The sequence below is a fragment of the Bos grunniens genome, chromosome 10 (genome assembly GCF_055505025.1).
Source record: "Bos grunniens cultivar Pamir isolate PY7600 chromosome 10, Bosgru_T2T1.0, whole genome shotgun sequence".
NCBI classification, from domain to species: domain Eukaryota; kingdom Metazoa; phylum Chordata; class Mammalia; order Artiodactyla; family Bovidae; genus Bos; species Bos grunniens.
The window spans coordinates 44,325,076-44,345,286 of record NC_141174.1 but is presented as its reverse complement, the minus strand read 5'-3'; the positions used below and the strand labels follow the sequence as shown (position 1 = coordinate 44,345,286).

Sequence of the window (20,211 nt, the reverse complement as noted above, 5' to 3'; positions counted from 1 at the left end):
CTGGTAGCAGGAATGTTGTATAGGATATTGGGGCACTGGAAAGAGCCTTTCTCAGGCTCCTCCAGCTCCCTGAGGGTTAATGATAAATCCCTTCAAAGGGGCCAGTCTTTATTCCTTGATTCACTGGAAAAGGGCTTAGAAAGCAAATAGCTCTAGAGAAGGTGCTGGGGTTACCTCCCATTTACAAGAAGAGACTCGTAAAAGTTTGACTCAGGAAGGCTTTCTGGCAAGGAGTGTGGAGAGGATGGTGTGAGAATCCTGCCTGTCTGAGGGGAGTAGGGAAGAAAGGGGACACAGTGGGCAGCTGAGAGTTCAGCAGGCAAACCTGCCATCTGAGCATGGCTGGGAGCTCCAAAGCACCCAACCAGCTGAAGGTGGAGGGTAGTTTGCAGCCTTACGTGAGAGGAAACCCAAGAGTGATGACAAGCAGAACCAAGCTGACATCCCTGTGGATGAGAGCAGGGCTCTTGTAACATGAAGCCTGTGGTCAGAGTCAGGGGCAGGGCCCCTGGGGAGAGCTGCTCCATGCCCAGAATGATGCCAGGGGAGCCACCTACTCACCTGGGGGCCCCCCTTTCCCCCAATTCATGATTTGAGAAGGAATTCTTTTAAAATGTTTTTGGAAATGTGTATAAACTGCAACAAGGCACTTGAAATGTAAGGACTTGTGTATTTAGTAAAGCGCTAAGTAAATTACCTTCACTGAAATGAATTAAAGCACCATAGAAAGTAGGATTGTCCCCACCAATTCAGTATGTCTCATTACTAGGGAGCTGTATCCCTACCCCTCCTCCCACAAAGAAAGTAACTAACCCCAAACCCTAGTTCCACAGCAATATACCTATTTCAGAGAAATCCCTCCCCACTTAGTTCACCTTCCATTTCTCTTGACAGTGCAAGAAGGATGCTGGAATCCAGTGGGGTATGTGTGTGTGTGTGTGTGTGTGTGTGTGTGTGTGTGTGTGTTGGGGGTGGGCTTACCACCATTACTTGCAGATCCCTTTGTTGAAGGTTGCCAAGAAAGGTTGGGAGATGTCAGAGCCCCCTCACTAACTGTGGCCATATGCTAAGTGGAGGGCCAGCTGGGAGAAGAGGGCACAGGGCTCAGTAATCCCCTGCCTTGGTTTAAACAAATGGTCAGTACCCCGGGGGTTGGGGGCTGGTTCGGGAAATGGAGATGGGGGTGTCCCATCAGAAGGGCAAAGCAGAGACCAGATTGAGGGCAAAGAGGCTGCTGTCAGCACTGAGAATAGTCTGAGTTTAACTGGGAGTAGACTGTTGGGTCAGGGGGTCAAATCAGGGCTTCTGTTTCCAGGAAGGAAGGGATGGAGGGTGAGGGGAGGGGAACAGGCTGGGGGATACGTGACCGCTATCCATGTAGTGGGCTGCAGAAGCATGCGCGGCGGGGTGGTAGAGCTGGCATGCTTATTAGACAGCTCACCCAGACCGAGGAAATGGGGTCAGATGAATCCCTACTCAGTACTAAACACTTAGGCCCAGGGGAACTGCAAGGAGTTATGGTGGAGAACCTGACTTGAGTAACAATGTGGAATGCTAGGGGTCAGCTCCAAGGCACCAAGGCCTAAGTTAGAAAGCTTGGGATAGACAGTGAGTTGGTACCACGCTTTGAACTGTGGACAGGGCTGTGGCTACTTGAACAAAAATCCTTGTGTCAAGACATGATTGGTCTGGGAATATGGCAGGACTGAGAGCTCAGGTAGCTCAGCTGTCAGGCCCTGAGGAGCACCAGGGAAGGTGGGGGCTGGGGACATGAGGTGAAGGGTAAGCGGCAAAGTTCACTGTCCATCTACTAAGGGCTGCAGACTCCAGCAGCCCAGGGATTAGAAGATGAGTAAGACATGGTCCTTACTCTTGAGGGGTGCATGAATTTGGGGGAGAGATAGGTTGGGGAAAAAAATAGAGACTTTAGCGCCTTGAGATGACTTGTCACATGCATGGTGCTTTTAAACTATTACATGAAAACAGCTTTCTACTACTTAATATTTTACTCCAATAATACTCTTTAGCTAATATATCAACTCTTTACTAATGTATCAAATTCAGTTATCCATGGACTATTTCACTGAGGCATTGAACTTTTTAACATTCCACCTTCAATTCACACCCCACCTCGAAGATGTCAGAATTTCCTATTAGTTACCAATAAAATCAAGCTGGCGACCTGGATCTGCTTTGGGTTGGACATCCAGAAGGCAGTGCTTTCGTTTCCTTTAATAGGTTTAGCCCTGCATCATTGCGGATTATCAGGAGTCAGTATGATAATTACTTTGGGGGTTTAGAGGAGGGGGTGCCATTTGAAAGTAAGAGGGAGACCCGCAGGGGCAGAGTTAGGGCCAAGGTGCTTGTGGCTGGGAGAGGAGGAGGGGCCTGGGGAGCCAGTGTGGGAACAGACGCTTTCCAGCAAGGTTGTGTACCAAAGCCTGAGCGGCAGCTGTTTGAGAACTGGAAGAGGCTCACTGCAGCTTCAAGGAAGCAGCATCATGAAAAGCCCTAAGTACCAGGGGGCTCCGTTTCCTGGTCACTTCAAAACAGACCTTCCCTGGTCTGCTAAAGCAATGTAAATCTACATTGCTTTAGCAGTGCCTCTTGGAAACAATCACACTTAACCCCGTGGCAGTGGTTAGCCCCTGTCTCTCTTGGATGACAAGGCTGTGTTGTTTTCCCTTTCCTTGAAAGTTATATTTTCTACTCTTTTGATTGGGATTGGTCTAGGGAATTGGAAAGGGCAGGATAGGCAAGGAAGACTGATAAATTTCCCAGCTCATTCCCAGAGGGTCTATTTTTCTTTTGGAGTGGGTGTCATCTAGATGAGTTATGTGTAGGAGGAACATGCAGGGGCAAACCGTAACGATTGTTGACCCTGCCCTCTCCTGATCACTATATGGATAGAAATGATGGGTGGGATGGATCGAAAGCCTTTTCTGCTGGGATCACCCTTGGCAAGACTGGGGCAGCACTTCTGTCCCCTCCAGAGGCCTCCTAGAGGTGTGTTCTGAATATGCCACTGCTTACCTCTCAAGATGTCATGGGCATGAGGTCTCGACTTCTTGCTTGTATGTAAGCCAGAATATCTCCTCTGTGTGGATCTCTTCCTTTCATTGCCTCCTGGGTGGTTTTCATCAGCCTTCCACTGGATGCCTGCTGCATGCTTTGCTGTTGTTTAGTTGCTATGTTTACAAATCAACGAATCTCCTGCAGGATGAAAACAATTGGGAAACCCTGAGTGGGAAGGAGGCAATGGTGTCGGAAGCACGGGCAACTGGAGAACATTTGTTCCTTTGAGGAGGATTCCCTTTAAGCTAACTGAGGACTGATGCCCTTACACAGTGGGCTTTGGACATGCCACGTGGTTACAGCACACTTGGCTTCAAAATGCAGTGTTAGAGTGAAATAAGCACTGTGTACTCTGCTGGCTGAAAACTGTGGTTCAGGCAGGAACCAACCTTTAAAGGAGGGAAACAAAAACCAACAAAACAGGTTCCTGAAGACAGAGCAGTTTAGTTTAGTGCTTTTTGGCCTTTATCTTAGCCCACCTCATTTCAAGATGTGTGGCTGTCCCAGGCTTGAGCAGGTGTGCATAAAGATGGGGCAGAAGAGAGTGCTTCCCTGCAGATGAGAGGTGGCTTGATGGGGGGATGTACAGGGAGAATGGGAAGACAGGGAAAGATTGACTCAGAGGTGGATCAGAGAAGGGAAAGAGAGTAGTTTTAAGATAATTTTGCTCAGTTTATTTGTATTTTGCTAAAGCAACATTGTTGGCTTATAATTGTGTTGCAACTATTAATTATCTCCCTTCGATCTCTCTTGAGGAGGACTAGAAGATTCTAGAGCTAGTCTACAGGGAAATTTGTTTAGTGTGGATATTAATGTATGCGCCTTGTGAGGACATGTAATGCTCATAAGTTCAAGAGCACCAGACCCTTAACTTCTGTTTGCTTCTACATTTCCCTACCACAGCATATTCTTCTTTTGCTTCCCATTCCTTTTCCCATTTTTTTTTTCTCACCCAGGAAACTACTTAACAGATGGGTATAATACCAACTGCGAAAGAGGGTCAATGAGGGCCAGACAATCTATGAAGAGAACATCATGGTTCTTTCTCCAAGAAAAGCAGTGAAATTGGATTACGTGGTGGTTCTTATCAGGCTGAGCTCTTTTGTTACGTTAATTATCATACAAATTGCAGTCCGAGAGCTCCCTGCCTTGAATATCTGGCAACCAACAAGATGGGTTTGGACATACATGCTTGCTCTGGAGACCAGGGGTGGTGGATGGGCTCTTTGTTGCGGTCTTCAACATGTCAGAGCAAGGTGCTGCTGAGGCCTTTCTGGAAGGGGGTTGCTGTTGCTCCCCCAATGGCAGGCTGGTTTCCAGAGTGTTGGTATGACCAGAGCTTTGGGGACGTGGGGTGGGTGGAAGCCATATTTCCTGTGGCGGGGTGGAGAAGGAGGGGAGAGAAGGGGCGTTCTATCTAGCAGGAGAGAAGGGGCAGAGGGTTGTTACAGGTACATTATCTAGATAGTTGGATCAGGTCCGTTACTGGTGACAGGGACAAGGGCGAATCTTCCCTGAGCACCCAAGAGATACGCTGTGTCTGGCCTTGCTCTTTAGGTAATCACTGGAGACTATGCCTGTGGACAGATGTATACCCCCAAAAAGCAGGGATACAATCTGGATGGGGGAGCAAGGTGTTTTAGAGGGATTTTTGCTGAGTAAGGCTGTGATGATGTGCCTAAAGGGGTGATGACACGTGATGTCTTAAAGCCTTCATCACTGCCAGGAGAAGGTGGGACCAGGAGGAACTGCCGTTAGGGAAGGCAGCAATAACGTGAGCCTTGAGGCCTGCCTCTGTGTCTCAGATCTTAGCATGCCAGAAGTCCCTGTGGATTTCAATAAGAGTTTGGAGTCCAGAGAAGCAATCAGCACAAGGGCAAGCTTGGTTGCAGTACTTCTAGCCAGGATGGACAGCCGTCTCTGGGAGAGACACGTCCTCTCTGCACCTTCACCTCACACCTCCCAAAATGGCCCTGAAGTTCAATTTGAGGCAGGTGTGTTCTGCTGCCGTCACTGTCCAAACCCTGTTCTTTAATAGCAGCCACTGCGCTGACAGCTAGAGGAGACTTTTCCGGGGCGGTGGCTCCTCTGTGGCCCTCTGGTACTCTGGCTTTTAAGAGTAGCTTTCTGCCCAGCACACAACATTGGCAAGGTGCCTTGTTTGGTACTGCTTAAGCTTTTACTAGTTGCTGTAGGCTGCCTGCATGCAGAGATGTCCCTCGAGAGAGGACCTCAAGCACTTGAGGCAGCCTCCATTCTTATCTAGTAGGGCATGCTCCTCTAGATAGGCCCTTTGCCCTCTTCTGGGGATATTTTCCCACAGAATTTGGCATGGGAGTTGCAGGCCACTATACTGGAATAGGAGTAGGTCCTATCCACTTTCCAGGATAGGAGTAGGTCCTCCTAACTAACTAAGAAGGGGGCTCTTCTATTTCTAGAAAGTGTCTTCGGTTTTCAGTCAAGAGAGGCAAGTCCTGGGGGAATTACTGGCAGTTGGGTAGGAGGCAATAGATGCAATAGGGTGCCCAGTTGGGAGTGGCATCAAAGAAAACTGCTTTTATCAATGAAAGGCACTGGAGGCAGCAACCACTTCTGCAGAGGATGTCTTGGGGCTCGATGTCTCTCAGTGTACCGTCTCCCTACTCTTCTGGATTCCCAGCTTCCCCCTCATTCCTGAGGTTGGGAGATGGAGCTTATATGGGCTGAGCAGCACCACAGCAGTGGTAGAACCAGGCTGTGGGGGCTCTTTGGTCCATTCATCTGTGGAAAAAGTGGTCTGCTGCAGTGTAGGATCCCAAAAACACCAGATCACATTCCTTGGTGCAAACAGTTTATTTCCTGTGAAAAATGTCCTTTCAGTTTGGGACGCTTGTAGGAAGAGGCTTCATGGATCCAAGCCTATTTTCTTCAGTCACACAGGGTTGACAACTGAGTGGGTCCTTCACAGACCCGCTGCATTTCTCACCTCCACCTAGGCAGGTGAAAGCCTGGAGCTTGGCCAAAGATTGGTATCCTGAGTGGTGCCTGAATCACCTTCCAATGGGCAAGAGGTGGCCAAAAAGACAGGCAGGGGCCTCATGTCACAGAGGTAGAAGCAAAGAAATCCAACGCAAATGGCCACAAGAGTGGGGAGAGTCAAAGCAGAGCCAAAGGAGTTGAGATTAGGGCAGATGGATAAGAATAAAGGTGGGTTTTATTTTCAGATTGGACTCCAAAATATAAACATCTGCAGAGCCTGCTCCTTTGGAGGGAACCAGGCACATGCGGTATAGGGCCAAGGAATAGTTCAACCTCTTCAGGCCCAGTTTTTTTTTCCTTTGACTTGGAAGTTAACAAAACCATTTGATTGAGGTCTAAATGCAAAAGCCCTGTACAAAGTATGTGGAATTGGGGAAAGAAAAGTATAAGGTGGTCCCTGCCTTAAGAAACATGCAATCAACTTCATGGCCTCTTTCCCCCTAACCTCCTCTACGTTTGTCTCATTCCTTCAACTAAGGACCAATCACGTACTCGGGAATTTTAATTTCTCTTGCCTTTTTCTGTCCCTAATTGCTCTCAGATCCCTTCCCTTTCTACTTCCATTTCTTTCTAAAAAAAAAAAATAGGCAATAAAGAAAAATTGGGGGGATTAGAAAGGGAGAAGAGACTTTAAGGGAAATCTTGGTGACATACCTGAGTTTATTCTGCAACACTCACATGCCCTATATCCATTTGACTCATAGCCTGGGCTGGGCAAAGTCAGCGTTTCCTTTCCTCTTATAATGAATTTCTGCTGAGCGTTAGCCCCATTCCATTTGCACAGGTTGTAATTTTTTTTTTTTCCCAACTGCCATGTATCTCTAAATAAGTTGATACTGGTGGGTCTTTCATCTACTCTGTAAATGAATGATGAGATGATTGTAACCTAACAAAGATCAGCACAAGGTAATGAATGAGAGCCAGACCATTTCATCACCCCACCTGATGCTTCCATCCCACCTCCTAGCCCTGGCTCCACATTCTCCCACATAATGTGTTCATCATAACACTATTTAGGAGTCAAGACAGGCATGAATTCTTTTCTAATGGCAAGCACTTTGGAGGCTTGTTTAAATATATATATATATATATATATATATATATATATATAATTCTAGGTATTCTTTTTATCTTACCTGATTCTTAACTCCAAGTCTTTGATCCCTTATTGCTTGCTTGCTTCTCACCTAAGATGGGACCAAAGAGAACTGTGAAGGATGGAGGAGGTAGGAAAAGAGATGGAGGATGGCGAGGTGTTATGAAGTTATAGAGTTAAGGAGTGTATATAGCTTTATTTTGCTCCCCTACATCACCTATCCTACCTGTTAAGAAGCTTCACATGCTACCATTCTTAGTCTTTCATTTAAAAATATATTCCTAAAATGTAAATGTCCCCTGGGAGGGGTAATACTTGAATGACAGCTAATTTGAGGGGAGAGTCTCTCAATGGGCAAAGTCACCACACAGTGGGAGAGAAAGAACCCCAAGGCCAAACCTTACCTACTTAACCAATTGTTTTTATTGCTGTCTCCTTGATGGTGCTGCACAGGGGAGAAGATAAAAGGCAGATTTGTACACCAGCCCCCTCCTCCCAGCATGGTACAGACCTGCAGCCGTGGCAGCTGTTCACACACAGAAATATCTGGCTGAAGGCTAAGATCACTTCAGTTTCCCAACTGAACATTTTTCCAAGTGCAGCATCTTTTTTCTCTTAATTTTCCTTTGAAAAAGACAAAAGTAGCTCCACAATTGCCCTGTCTTCATACTCCAAACTGCACCCAAGTTTACCTGGGACAGGTATATGTGTGTACATAAATGTACATCTCAGACCCCCCCATGAGGAGTCAAAGTTTCAGAGAGCCCCGTGAGGTTGTAACTCTCTCCCAGGGAATCAGCGGTGTTACTCCCTGTCCATGGGAGCGTACGCACAGATCTTTTCTCCTCCTCATGGTCCGTTTTCTATTTGTGATTAGTAATTGGCTTCTCTTGGTACGTTACAATCTATTACAAAAGCCAAACACTAAGAGGGCGAGCTGAAATGACAAATTTTGGTTATAATTTATGTTGGCCTCTGACATATATATTTTTTTTAATGATTTGGTCTCTAAGCAACTGATCTCTTAGCAACAAGAAGCACCTTTATAAAAGATGGCACACAAAGAGTGATTGCCAGAAAAGCCACCCGGTTCTTTAAACAGCAGCGCATCATTAGCAAAACTCACCATCTTCAAGAGTCCAAAACTAGAAGTGACCAGCAGACCCAGGTAACCTTGATATTTGCACATTATCCTGAAAGAAAAAAAACAACTCATGCAACTATTGAAGAGAACAAAATTCTTTGAAATATGTTCCTTTTTTGAGGTCTTGTTAGTTGGTCTTGGCTAACTTTTAATAGAATGTATTCTATTAAATAACTGTTTCTTGATTTTTAAAAACAACTTGGACTTGAATTTTGTGATCAGAAAACTGTTCACTTAAAATATTTTATTGGCATGAGGATGGAAGGGGGAAGCAATCTCTCCTTTTTCTGAGTTTATTTCTGCAGGTTTTCATTTGAGGGGAAAAAATCCACACTGTGGCAATATAGAACTGTGCAAGTATCACCCCGAATGGTATGCTCTGCGAGGGGGAAATACGTGAATTTTTTTCCTAGTGCATTTTTAAGCTGCTAAAATATTTAAGGAGTATCCAAATAATTTTACTTCTAAACTTCAGCTTTTTAATCCAGTTTCTATTCCAGTAGCAAGTGGTCTTTTTTTTTTTGCAAGTATTTATGGACCGGTTTTTCTCTTCTCTCTTTCATAGCACAAAAGCAAGCATTTTTCTATTTGTTTTCATTACCATAAGAAAAGATTCATTCCAAAGCTAAAAATAGAAATTCCAGGCATCTGTGCCTTGTTTCCTTTTTTTTTTCCAGGTACCCAGGAGTAGCTTTAAGTCTTTCTAGAAATTTGGAGTTAGAGATGAGGAACCATTTTTTTCATCTGAACTCCATCAATTAAGACTGTGTAATTATAATCCCACTTGGGGATTGCATAAAAAGATGTGTTTTAAGAGTGAAATAAAAAATTTTCCAATTTAACCTGGAAAGATTATAGAGATACCACAGATCTAAGCAAAGAGACTTTAGAAAATTTCAGTTTCAATAAATTAGACAAGTTGGGATGATGATACTTTGGTTTTTTATAACAATCGTGTGTGCCACTTATCTTTAAATTGAACCATGTGCTGACACCTTTTTGAAACCAGAAAATGGGATATTTAGTCTAAATACAGAGTTCAGTGGGTCAGGGCATTCAAAATCAGGACAGTCCCAGAAAATCTGGGACCTACAATTGCTCGGTTAAGAAAATGCTCCTTAATCAGCACAACACGATCATGCTTGATTTTAAAAGCTGCTTATGACTTGTGTTTCTGTTACTGCTACCAATTTCAGGCAGAAAGAATTCCTTCTTGTGATAGCTTTGCTTGGAAGTTAGCAGCTTGGGTATTTTAAATTGAATTGCAGGAAGTTTTTTTTTTTTTTTTAAGCGATGTACTATGCAAGTACGGAGAAACATAGCTTTGTCCTTTAGAACTAAAGACTTACTGTACTTCTGGTCATTATTCCGGAAACGTGTTTGTGGATTTAAGGAACTTGGATAAATAACTATAAGATATAACTTGTGTGGACTGTGTTTGGATGTATTTCCATCTTACAGCGTGCCACAGTCTCCTAAATATGAAGGGGAATTAAAATAAGTGAAAATATGATAACATTTATATTATAAGTGGTAGTTTTTTCAGTGGTTCTTTAAGATTTTTCAGATCCATTCACTATGTCTTTTGAGGGTTACATCTTCTACATTTTGTCTATGCATAAGGAAACAAAGGGGCCCACAACACTATAGAGCTTGTCATTTTGTAATGAGCTGTCTGACCAAGACAGACAAACAATGACAAAATCTGAGATATACAATGAGATACTTAGAACAGACTGGCTACTATAGACTAAGGCAATTTGTTCTGCTGTTTTGGGATTAGTTACTTCTGAAACACACACAAATACACAAATGGTCTCAATATAAATCATAAACCAGGAAATCAAAATAAGCCTCTCCATTAGTGAGGGCTTCCCGGGAAAAAAGATAGTTTCATGAACAAAAAGCTTCTAATTATTTGGTGTCTAGGATTTTCAGACAGACTTAATGGCCCTTTTCCTTCAACTTTAGGGGTGGGATTGGGCTGGTAGGGTGGGGAGGGGTGTGAGGGGAGGGTAACAGCTGGTAGACCCACTGGCAAACTGTCCTGCTTTGTGGGAGGTCCACACTACAAACAAATCCATTTACTCTGGACACCTTAACACCTGAATTGAAATGGTCAGTCAGAAATGATCAATTATGACATGATTGGCTTTTTAACAGAAAAAAATTTAAATGAGTCATACTTGAGATAATTTGGTCTTTCTCTGGTGAGAAGGGAGCAAGAGAAAAACCTTCGGAGCAGCCCCTATAGGCTGGGTGCTTTACAATATGCAGTTCTGTTTAATCCTCACAACAACTGTGCAAAGGCATCAGCAGCTCCACTTGACATGTGTGTGAACCGGGCTCAGCAATTTGCCCCAGGAGGTTACGTGAACAGTGAATGTAAAGTTGGGATTTCCACTTAGGGCCAGTCTGACTCCCCAGCCCATGCACTCTCCTTGTGCCACAATGGCACAAGCTACCATTTTAAACTGACCTTCAAATAGTCCCTCTAGTCTTAGTAAAGCAAACGTTTTTAGTAGGTGGCTGGTGGTAAAGCTTTAGGCATCTTTTCACAGCAGAGAATCCTTAACCCCTGGTTCTGGGGTGACTCAGATCCCCAATTTTCAATGGTTGTCACAGGCTATGAATTGGAGGGGGCATTTGGCTGGGCTGTGGCACTGGCAGCCACAGGGCATATGGCCTCCTTGCTATGACACACATCTCAAGTCAAGTGGGGTAGGACTCTTTGAGGTACCCTTTCTGTGAGAACAGAGCCTGAGGCAGGGCTCCCTAGGGGGCAGCCCCTGATCACAACAGTTAGGGACTGCATGGGTAGAGGGGAAGCAGGTCAAGTGACATGCCACCAAGTTGCAGTGACTGGGAAGAGAACCCAGGCGGGCTTGGGTGGGGGTGGGTGAGATGATGCTACCGAAAGCAGAGCTTCCTCCGAGGGACACTGCTTCAAAGTTGCAGGACAGCAGTGACCCGTGCAGTCTGGTTCTAAAGCCTCTGGTCTGTACGGATGCCCCTTCTTCAAATATCCCTAACAAAGGGATGAGTCTTAGTTAATTTAACAAAACTTCCCTGAAACAGTATTTGAGGAGGAGATCTATAGAGGAGGGAGGGCCAGGACTGCTGTGACTAACCCTGGAACAAAGCGCTTTACATGCGCTTGTCTCTTTTGATCCTTCTATCAGCTTAGAGACCTGAAGAGTCCTGCCCAAGGCTTAACTCAAGTCTCTGACTGGAAATCCTGTGGTTCTTTTCCTGCAGCTGGGAAATAGGATAGTGTTAATATATACAAGCACATACATATTCTAAGGTGTGATATAGATCCAGAAAGGTTTGGGGTTGGAGATGATCTGCCTTGAACTTGGCATGATCATCAAATGAATACCAGTGGGGCAGCTCTTCACCTGCTACACTTGAGTTCATCCTTGGAGGAAGAACTAACACGCCAACAGATGTAACAGGCAACTTTCCACTTCTTTTTCCAGACTTTGTCTACTGGGGTATACCCACAGGTAATCCCTCCAACCGAAAAATCAGAGGGCCAGTGGGCAGCTTAGGAAATGTGAAAAAAAATGCATGACAATAAGTTCTGCTTTTGCACAAAACATGATCATTATATTTGTGCAAAGATATCCAAATAATTCACATGCCTCTACTGCCCTCGAGTACTTATCTTTAATCGCACTCATACTCTTTGAGTTCCTGCCTGGTGCACGGTGCTGTGACACATATGGTCAGCACATAGATGCCAAATACTGACCTCGGACAGCACAGGCCATGCCCCTGTCTCTATACAGGGCGCAGAAAGTCTCCTCTCATCTGGCATCCCTGGGTAGAAGAAGAGGGCCCCTTCATTTCTTAAAAAGTATATCCATTGCGGTTTGGGAGCTGACTTAGAGTTTGCCTCTTTTAGACTTCTCAGTTTAGAGGGGAGGAAACTGAGTTGAAGTGATTTGCCCAAGGTCTGTGCAGCTAGTCACAACAAGGGATAGAACTCAGTCCTCTTGACTCCCAGTCCAGTGCTCTTTCCTCTGTATTATAATTATTAATAAGAAGAGGATGAGAGTTCAAACTATTACCCCTATTTTACAGATAGAAAAACTGAGAGCCTAATTCAGTTTAGGAGTGACTGCCACTCCAAAATTATGAAAATTCTTAAGTTTATGGAAGTGATTTGCAAGCTCCTCAGGAATTCTATTTTCCACTCTTCCTGATGGAAACACATATGCAGAGTTCAGTGCTGCAGTGAATGCGCTGAAGCGTTCAAAGGCTGTTCAACCTGCTGATCATACAGTTTCTCTCCTATATGAAAAGTAAGGGGATTGAAACTGGTCCTTGCCATGATTAAGCCTAGTATCCAAACAGATTATGCATTTATAGATTCTCCTAAAGAGGCAAACCAGCATATATCTGCATGTCAGATATGTCACAGCCATGCCCCACACCAAAACTTGATAACAAAGGGTACTGTTTTCCTCCTGTTGGACCCACACTTGAATTTGGTACTACTCCAGAAAAGGCTCTAACAGAAATACCCTGATATGCAATTAGGGGAGCTCGACAATTGTGATGACAATTCTAAAAATTCAACAGAAATGTGTGAACCCAGCATGGACTGAACTCTCCGTGCCAAGTTCTGTGCTAGGACCTTTACATGGGTTTTCATATTTAATGTTGATGACCTATGATGCTAGCATTGTGAGCACTGTTTTCCATATTAGGAAGCTAAAACTTCTTCACTTAAGGAACTCGCCACCATAAAATGGTAGTTGATTATTCAATATATGTTTACTGCACTTAAATGATGTGCCTGGCACTGGACTAGATGCTGGTAATATAAAGTTAAATAAGACATGGTCCTCATCTTGAAGAAGCTTATAGCCTGATGATATTCATTTCCAGCTGATGTGAGAACTTCTGCTTGTCAGAGCTAGATTAATGTAAATATAGTATTTGCTAAGTAAATTCTAAAAGACTTGCTCTAGAACATTCATTTTGAAGGTTGGAAAGGGTTAGAGAAGCAATCCTAGGATAGCAAAATATAGGACTAGGGTCTACAATGAGAGGGAAAAATTGGAGACAGAGAATTGGCATTCATGACATGTGGAATAAAATGGGCAAAAAGCATGGAGGTGAGAACGATCAGCTCACATAAGAGGGCCAGCAAACCTTGGGTTTCTTCTCTTGGCTGAAGGTGTTCCATGTTGAGGAATAATGTGAACAATAAACTTGGTGATACAAGACACTGGCAGAAAACCTTAGCAATCAGACAAAGCCGTTTGAATTAAGTGATCAGAAAATGAGTCAATAAAAATATGCTGATTCAGGCTCCTGGTTTTTGAATATCACTAGACTGTAGACATCTGTGACAAATAATTCCAGAGAAAGAGTTTTGTTCATGTGTTATTGATCCTAACTTGGGCATACTACCAACTAGATCAGTCTTTTGAAATCCTTGAACTAATCAGGAGTGAACTGATGGTCCTGGCCTGGGCAACAGATGCAGAGGATAAAACCCAACTGGAGATGAGTTCAGAGCAAACAATGGGCTAGGCTTTGTGATTAGATGAAAGAAGGAAAGGAGGAAAGAAAACAAAGATAATGCTGGTAACCCTAGAAATAACAGAAATTTAGGAATTAGCTACCTAGTAAGATTGGCTTTCAGTAAGGTTTAGATATTATAAATGTGCTTATTCAAGTGGGAGACATTCCTTGAAAACATTAAATATGTCCCCCAAAGTATAAATCAAGATATTTAGGGTCTAAGAATTTGTGCTGTTTTTAGAGTAGAAGGTGGGAGTGGGGGGCAACCTGGAAAACATCATGTAGATGCTAAGCCATTAGAATTTCCATGATGTTTTAATGGTTTTATGTGAAGATGAAGAGTAGGGGTACTCTGGAATACCCAAGAAGCCTGGGACCACACCTTTTGGCAACTGACAGACCTGTTAAAAAGGGTCTTGCTCCTAAGTTTGGAAGGGTGTCTCTAAGAATGAGTGTGGAGAGGGACAAAACAGAAGACCTCAGTCTGCAGACTGGGTGACCCTGGGTGATTAATGAGAAAAGAGGTCACCATAAGGAATTAGGACAGAAGACAGATAAAAGGTGGCCAGAGACTTTAGAAGAGAGCCCAAAGCAAATAGTTGCAAGATGTTCTTTGCAGCAGCAGAAAAGTAAAAATTTCTGACTGGCAAACAGTTCATCAGACTAGTGAAAGAGAAGTCATTGGTATCCTCAAAAGACAGCATGTGGAACAGGAAGCTGGTGAACCAGGAGGGGTGGAACATCAGAGCCCAGTCCGGCCTCCTGACGTGCAAGCCCATGTGCTGGATGGATGCATAATTAGTCAATACAAAAACCTGGCCATCAGCATCAATCTGTTTTAATATCTAGCTGTCTGGCTGAGTCAGACTGGGGAGGAAAGAACATGAACTTTGGGAGTCAGACAGAAGGATTTTAATCCTTCCTCAGCCAGAAATCAACTGTGAGACAGTATCGAAAGATTTAACCTCTATTTCTTTATCTTTAAAATGGAACTGCTTTTACTTATCTTACAAGTTGTTTTTTTTTTTTTTTTTTCCTTTTTTAAAGACTGAGGCAAGGAAAAATGCCTATAAATTATGGTTAAAGGTACTCAGTACATACCAACTCCCCTAGGACAGTGGGTTGTGTAGCTGTGTTACTTAGTGTCTTGCAGTTCTTAAGAGGATTTTCAGAAACTGTTTTTGAAGGTCAGGGGCAGGGAAGTTCTGGAGAGACAAAGGCTGAAGCTTCAACTACACCCTACTCTTACTAGAGCACTGCAATTCCATAAAATTTTTATTTAAAAATATGAGGAAAGCAGAGACAAAATGACAGAGACTAGTAATGAATTTAGCAAAGTTTCAGGCTACAAGGTTAATATACAAAATCCAATTGTATTATATTACATTAGTAGCAATCAATTGAAAAAAAATTAAAAGCCATTCCAATACAATAGGACAAAAAGCCATAAAATACTTGTAATAAATAAATTTAAAAAAGTTTAAGATTGCTACATCAAAAAGTGCAAAACACTGCTGAGAGAAATTAAAGATCTAATGGTGAGATATATCAGATTTGTGCTCTAAGGCTGTATCTTTAAAGCGGCAATTCTGCCTAAATTGTTCTGTAGAATCAATGAACTGTCAATTAAAATTCCAGCGGCTTTTTGTTTAGAGTTTCAAAGAACAAAGCTGATTTCAAGATGTATACAGAAATGCAAATAACCAAAGTATGGTGAGTTAGGGACCTCTGAGAAGCAGGCAGGGAGACTGGATTTAGATATGCAAGAGATTTCTAGAGGAAAATGGGGAGGAGAGAAGGTGGGAAAGGGAGCAGGAACAGACAAGAACACTGTCAGATCCCAATGCAGGTCTGGCACCCATGAAAGGAGACAAGGAGGGAAGAATTGTGTGCAAAGGGCTTCAGACCAGAGTGTAATTGAGAGTTTTAGTTAGGAAAGGGGTTGTCCCCAGGCAAAGATTGCCTTTTGGAAGGGTCTTGCATTGGACAGAATGGGTTATCAGAATACCCATACCATACTCAGTCATTGGTTGGAGCTACCAAGAGAAAGATAGCCTTTCTGTGAACTTGCTGGTGAATCTATAGAGTTAGAGTCATCAACCACATTTCCAAAAGCAGGTTCTTTTGAAGGAGATCTGAGAAGCACACTTCCATGGCAAAGTTATTTATTGAGCTGCTCTGGGTCTTAGTTGCAGCATGCAGGATCTTTTAGTTGTGGCATGAGAACTCGGTCACAGCAGGTACTAAGGACTAAGGATTCTCAGTCTAATTCCTCAACCAAGGCTTGAACCTGGACACCCTGCATTGGGAGCATGGAGTCTTAGCCACTGGACCACCAGGGAAATCTTGCAAAGTAATTTATAAAGAACAAAGTTGGAGAATTTGTCTTCCAAGTTACCAACCTTATTGCTATATTTCAATACTTTCTATAAAGCTACAGTAATCAAAAGTTTGGTATTGGCAAAAAATAAACATACAGATCCCTAGAACAGAATAGAGAGTCCAGAGAGTCCTACACATATACTGTCAATTTTAAACAAAGGTACCAGGGCAGTTCAATGGGGAAAGAAAACTTTTTTCAACAAATGGTGCTGGATCAACTGGATGTGGTTAAGGAGGTAAGGGGTGGGAGAAGCATCAACCCTTAACTCACACCATACACAAAAATTCACTCAAAATGAATCACAGACCTAAATGTAAAACCTAAAACTGCTCAACTTTTAAAAGAAAACAAGAGAAAAAAATCTTTGTAATCTTGAGGTGGTGAAGTTTCCTTAGAATACATATAAAAAGCACAACACAGAAGAAAAATTAATAATTGGAATTCATCAAAAGTTAAAAAACTTTAGATCTTCAATAGACAGTAGGAAAACAAAGCAGACCACAGACTAGGAAGAAAATATTTGGAACACATATATTAGACAAAAAACTTGATTTCAAAACATTTAAAAGAAAAAAAAAAAAAAAACCTCTTAAAATTCAATAAGACAAACCAATTTTATAAAACAGGGGAGGGAGTTCCCTAGTGGCCTAATGGTTAGGATTCCAGGCTCTCACTGCCAGGTCCAGGTTCAGTCCCTGGTCAGGGAACTGGGGCCCTGCAGGCTGTATGGTGCTGCCAAAGCAAACAAAGCAAAAAAGGGGAAATACTTGACCAGATGTTCACAAGAGAAGATATATGGCTGGCCCAGCCCTGCTGACCTCCACAGCTGACTTGGGCTGGGTCTCCTCTTACCTGCTCAGTGAAGCAGGTTGGTGTGGGGGCCGGAGTTTAAAAAAAGAAAAAAAAAAAGATAAATGAATGGCCAGTAAGTTGGCTAAAAATAGCTCAAAGTTATTAGTAATTCAGTTCAGTTCAGTCACTCAGTTGTGTCTGACTCTTTGCGACCCCATGAATTGTAGCACTCCAGGCCTCCCTGTCCATCACCAACTCCCAGAGTTCACTCAGACTCACGTCCATGGAGTCAGTGATGCCATCCAGCCATCTCATCCTCTGTCATCCCCTTCTCCTCCTGCCCCCAATCCCTCCCAGCATCAGAGTCTTTTCCAGTGAGTCAACTCTTCCCATGAGGTGGCCAAAGTATTGGAGCTTCAGCTTTAGCATCATTCCCTCCAAAGAAATCACAGAGCTGATTGCCTTTAGAATGGACTGATTGGATCTCCTTGCAGTCCAAGGGACTCTCAAGAGTCTTCTCCAACACAATTCAAAAGCATCAATTCTTCGGCGCTCAGCCTTCTTCACAGTCCAACTCTCACATCCATACATGACCACTGGAAAAACCATAGCCTTGACTAGACGGACCTTTGTTGGCAAAGTAATGTCTCTGCTTTTCAATATGCTATCTAGGTTTAGGGAGAGGCTAATTAAGACCACAATCAGATACTTCTAGAATGGTTAAAATTAAAAGACTGACGCATATCAAGTGTTAGTGAGAATGTGGAACAACTGCAACTCTGATACTTCTGGTAATTTGAAAGATAATTTGGCAGTTTTAAAAAAGTTAAAAATATAGCTACCACACAATGCAGCCACATTCTATTCTTGTATGTCTGTGTTCATTGTAGCCTTATTTGAAATAGCCAAAAAGCTGGGAAACAAATTGAAGGTTCATTAACAAGTGAATGGATAAACTGTGGTTTAACCATAAAATAGAATGCTACTCAGCAATACTGAGAAACAAATTGTTGAACTGAACAATGACATAAATGAGTCTCAAAACCAATATGCTAAGTGGAAGAAACCAGACAAAAGAGTACAGATTATATGATTACACTGAGAAAAGATTCTCAAAAATGTAAACTGATCCATAGTGATAGGAAGCACATTTGTAGTTAAGGATGAGGCAGAGGAAGGGATGGCTTACAAGATGATGAAAATGTTATCTTGATTTTGGTGATGATCTCATTCATACATAGATATGTGTCAAAACTCATAAGATTGTATGCTTTAAATATTTGAGGTTTATTATATGTCAATTATGCCTCAATAAAGTGGTTTTAAAAGGATGAAGGAAAGAGATAAGAGCTAGTGTAAACCATGCAATCCCATCAATACAATAAAAGGATTTGAACAGTGCCCTAGAAGAAACATAGGGAAGAGTGAGTCTAGTACTTTGCTTTCCTACTTGTCTATTTAGAATCTGCCTTTCCCTTAGGCTGGAGAGAGTGGAGAAAAAAGAGATGCCTAGTAACAACCGGCTGTGGCAGTTAAAGCTTCTTGGAGCACTCCAGCTTGCTAGGCTGGGGTCTGCACAAGGAGTGCCCTTCCCTTTTGACAGGGGAGCAGGCAGACTAGCTGCCTGGGTAAACACCACAGGGGTTGGTCGCATAGAGCCTGGAGCTCAGAAGGGGGTTGTACTTGCTGTTTAATGGTCTGCAGTCACCATATTGACTCAACAGTTTTATCTTTGAGTCTTTGTTTTGTGAGCAAAGTCCCATGGGACTGAATGCACCAGGAACTTGGACCCTTGGCTCAAACAGGGTCATGCCTCCTGCAGCTTCCCAAGTTTTGGATTCCCCACTCCTCTGTCCTGCCCAGTGAACATGGCTGGGCACAGATGGGAGAAGGACAGGACTGGTGCACAGCCAAGGGGACTGAGTCATCACACGGTGGTTGCCCTAAGAGTATCCCTGTGCCCAAGAGAGCACAACAGCAAATGGCAAACTTTAAAAGGCGGAAAGACCATGGAAGAAAGGAAAATGCCTTTCCCTCCCTGCTTTTTGACCAAGGGGCTCCTCCTTTTCACTTTGCACTGAGCTGTGCAAATTCTGTCTATGCTGTGGAGCTGCCTGCCTGAGATTGCTGTGCTCCTCCAAGACCTACCTGCCCAGTCACTGCAGCTGTGGACTGCCACCATGACAGGAGATGGGCCAATTTTGCTCCTAAGAGCTTTCCCACCACTTGCAGGGGAAAGGTGTGACTCAATGACAGTGGAGCATTGTCAGGAGAAGTCTGGAATGTAGGGCACATTTGCTCTACAGAACAGGAACTCTATCAGGGTAGAAGCAAGGGAAAGTCTTGCTTTCCTGAGATCCCTCTGGATGCAGACTTCCCTGCTTGTTGATTTCCTCTCCAGTGTGGAATAAGAGTGAAAGTCCCAATGTGGTATCTTGAAAAAAGTAACCATGACAACAGCCAAGTCCATAGAGAGAGTAGTAGAATGTATTGAGCTCACCTTCAATACCTAGCCCTTCCTTCCGGAATGACTGCTCCTACGCAATGATCCAGCTTCAACAAAAGAGCAGAAGGGAAGAGCAGGCCTGGAAAACCTTCGTGTGCCCAGGCCCATCAGAGATTAGCGGTATCTCGTTGATTTGTCAGTTCTGTGCCTTCAGCTGTCTTTACACAGTCCAGGTAGTCCAAATCAGCTTTAGAAAACTTATTCTGAAAGAATGAGAGCAGATAGGAGCTCTTTTTAGAAACATGTCTGTTAAACACATGTGTTTAGAAGTAAAAATAAACTTGGAAAGTTTCATTAAGTGACTTGGGATATGATCAAACTTGTGGCCTAATCTTCGACTCCGTGGTTGGAGAATGAACTGGTAGGAGTGTTTTTCCTTTGGTCCCAGGGGAAGGGCTTCCCACCAGCCCTTCTCCAAGGCAGAATGAAGCAGTCCAGTCTTCAAGGGCTCTGGCTGGGAAGAGAGGAGGTCTGGGTTCTAAACTCTACCACTAACTTGGGACCTTGGGTGTGCGGTTTAGCCTCTTAGGCTGAGCCAGTGTTTGCCCTGCTCTGTCTGTGGATGTAAATCACTGTGACCTGTGAGAGCATATCACATATTTGTCTTTGCTTTTCTCTGAGTCTGGCATTTTTTGCAAGGTGAAAGATAAGTCTTT

The 20,211-nt window shown here is 43.4% G+C and overlaps 1 long non-coding RNA gene across 2 annotated transcripts; it reads right to left on the bottom strand.

Annotated features, from left to right (window-relative positions):
* Window positions 1-2,718: 2,718 nt before the first annotated feature.
* On the bottom strand, window positions 2,719-19,758 carry LOC147364438 (uncharacterized). 2 transcript variants are annotated; one of them, XR_015134474.1, is made up of 3 exons: window positions 19,550-19,758; window positions 8,316-8,382; window positions 2,719-3,213 (listed from the first exon to the last, which is right to left on the bottom strand). It is a non-coding gene; the product is annotated as an uncharacterized LOC147364438 (long non-coding RNA). The 2 variants fall into 2 exon arrangements; XR_015134473.1 differs by lacking the exon at window positions 2,719-3,213 and adding an exon at window positions 7,218-7,280.
* Between the last annotated feature and the right edge of the window lie 453 nt (window positions 19,759-20,211).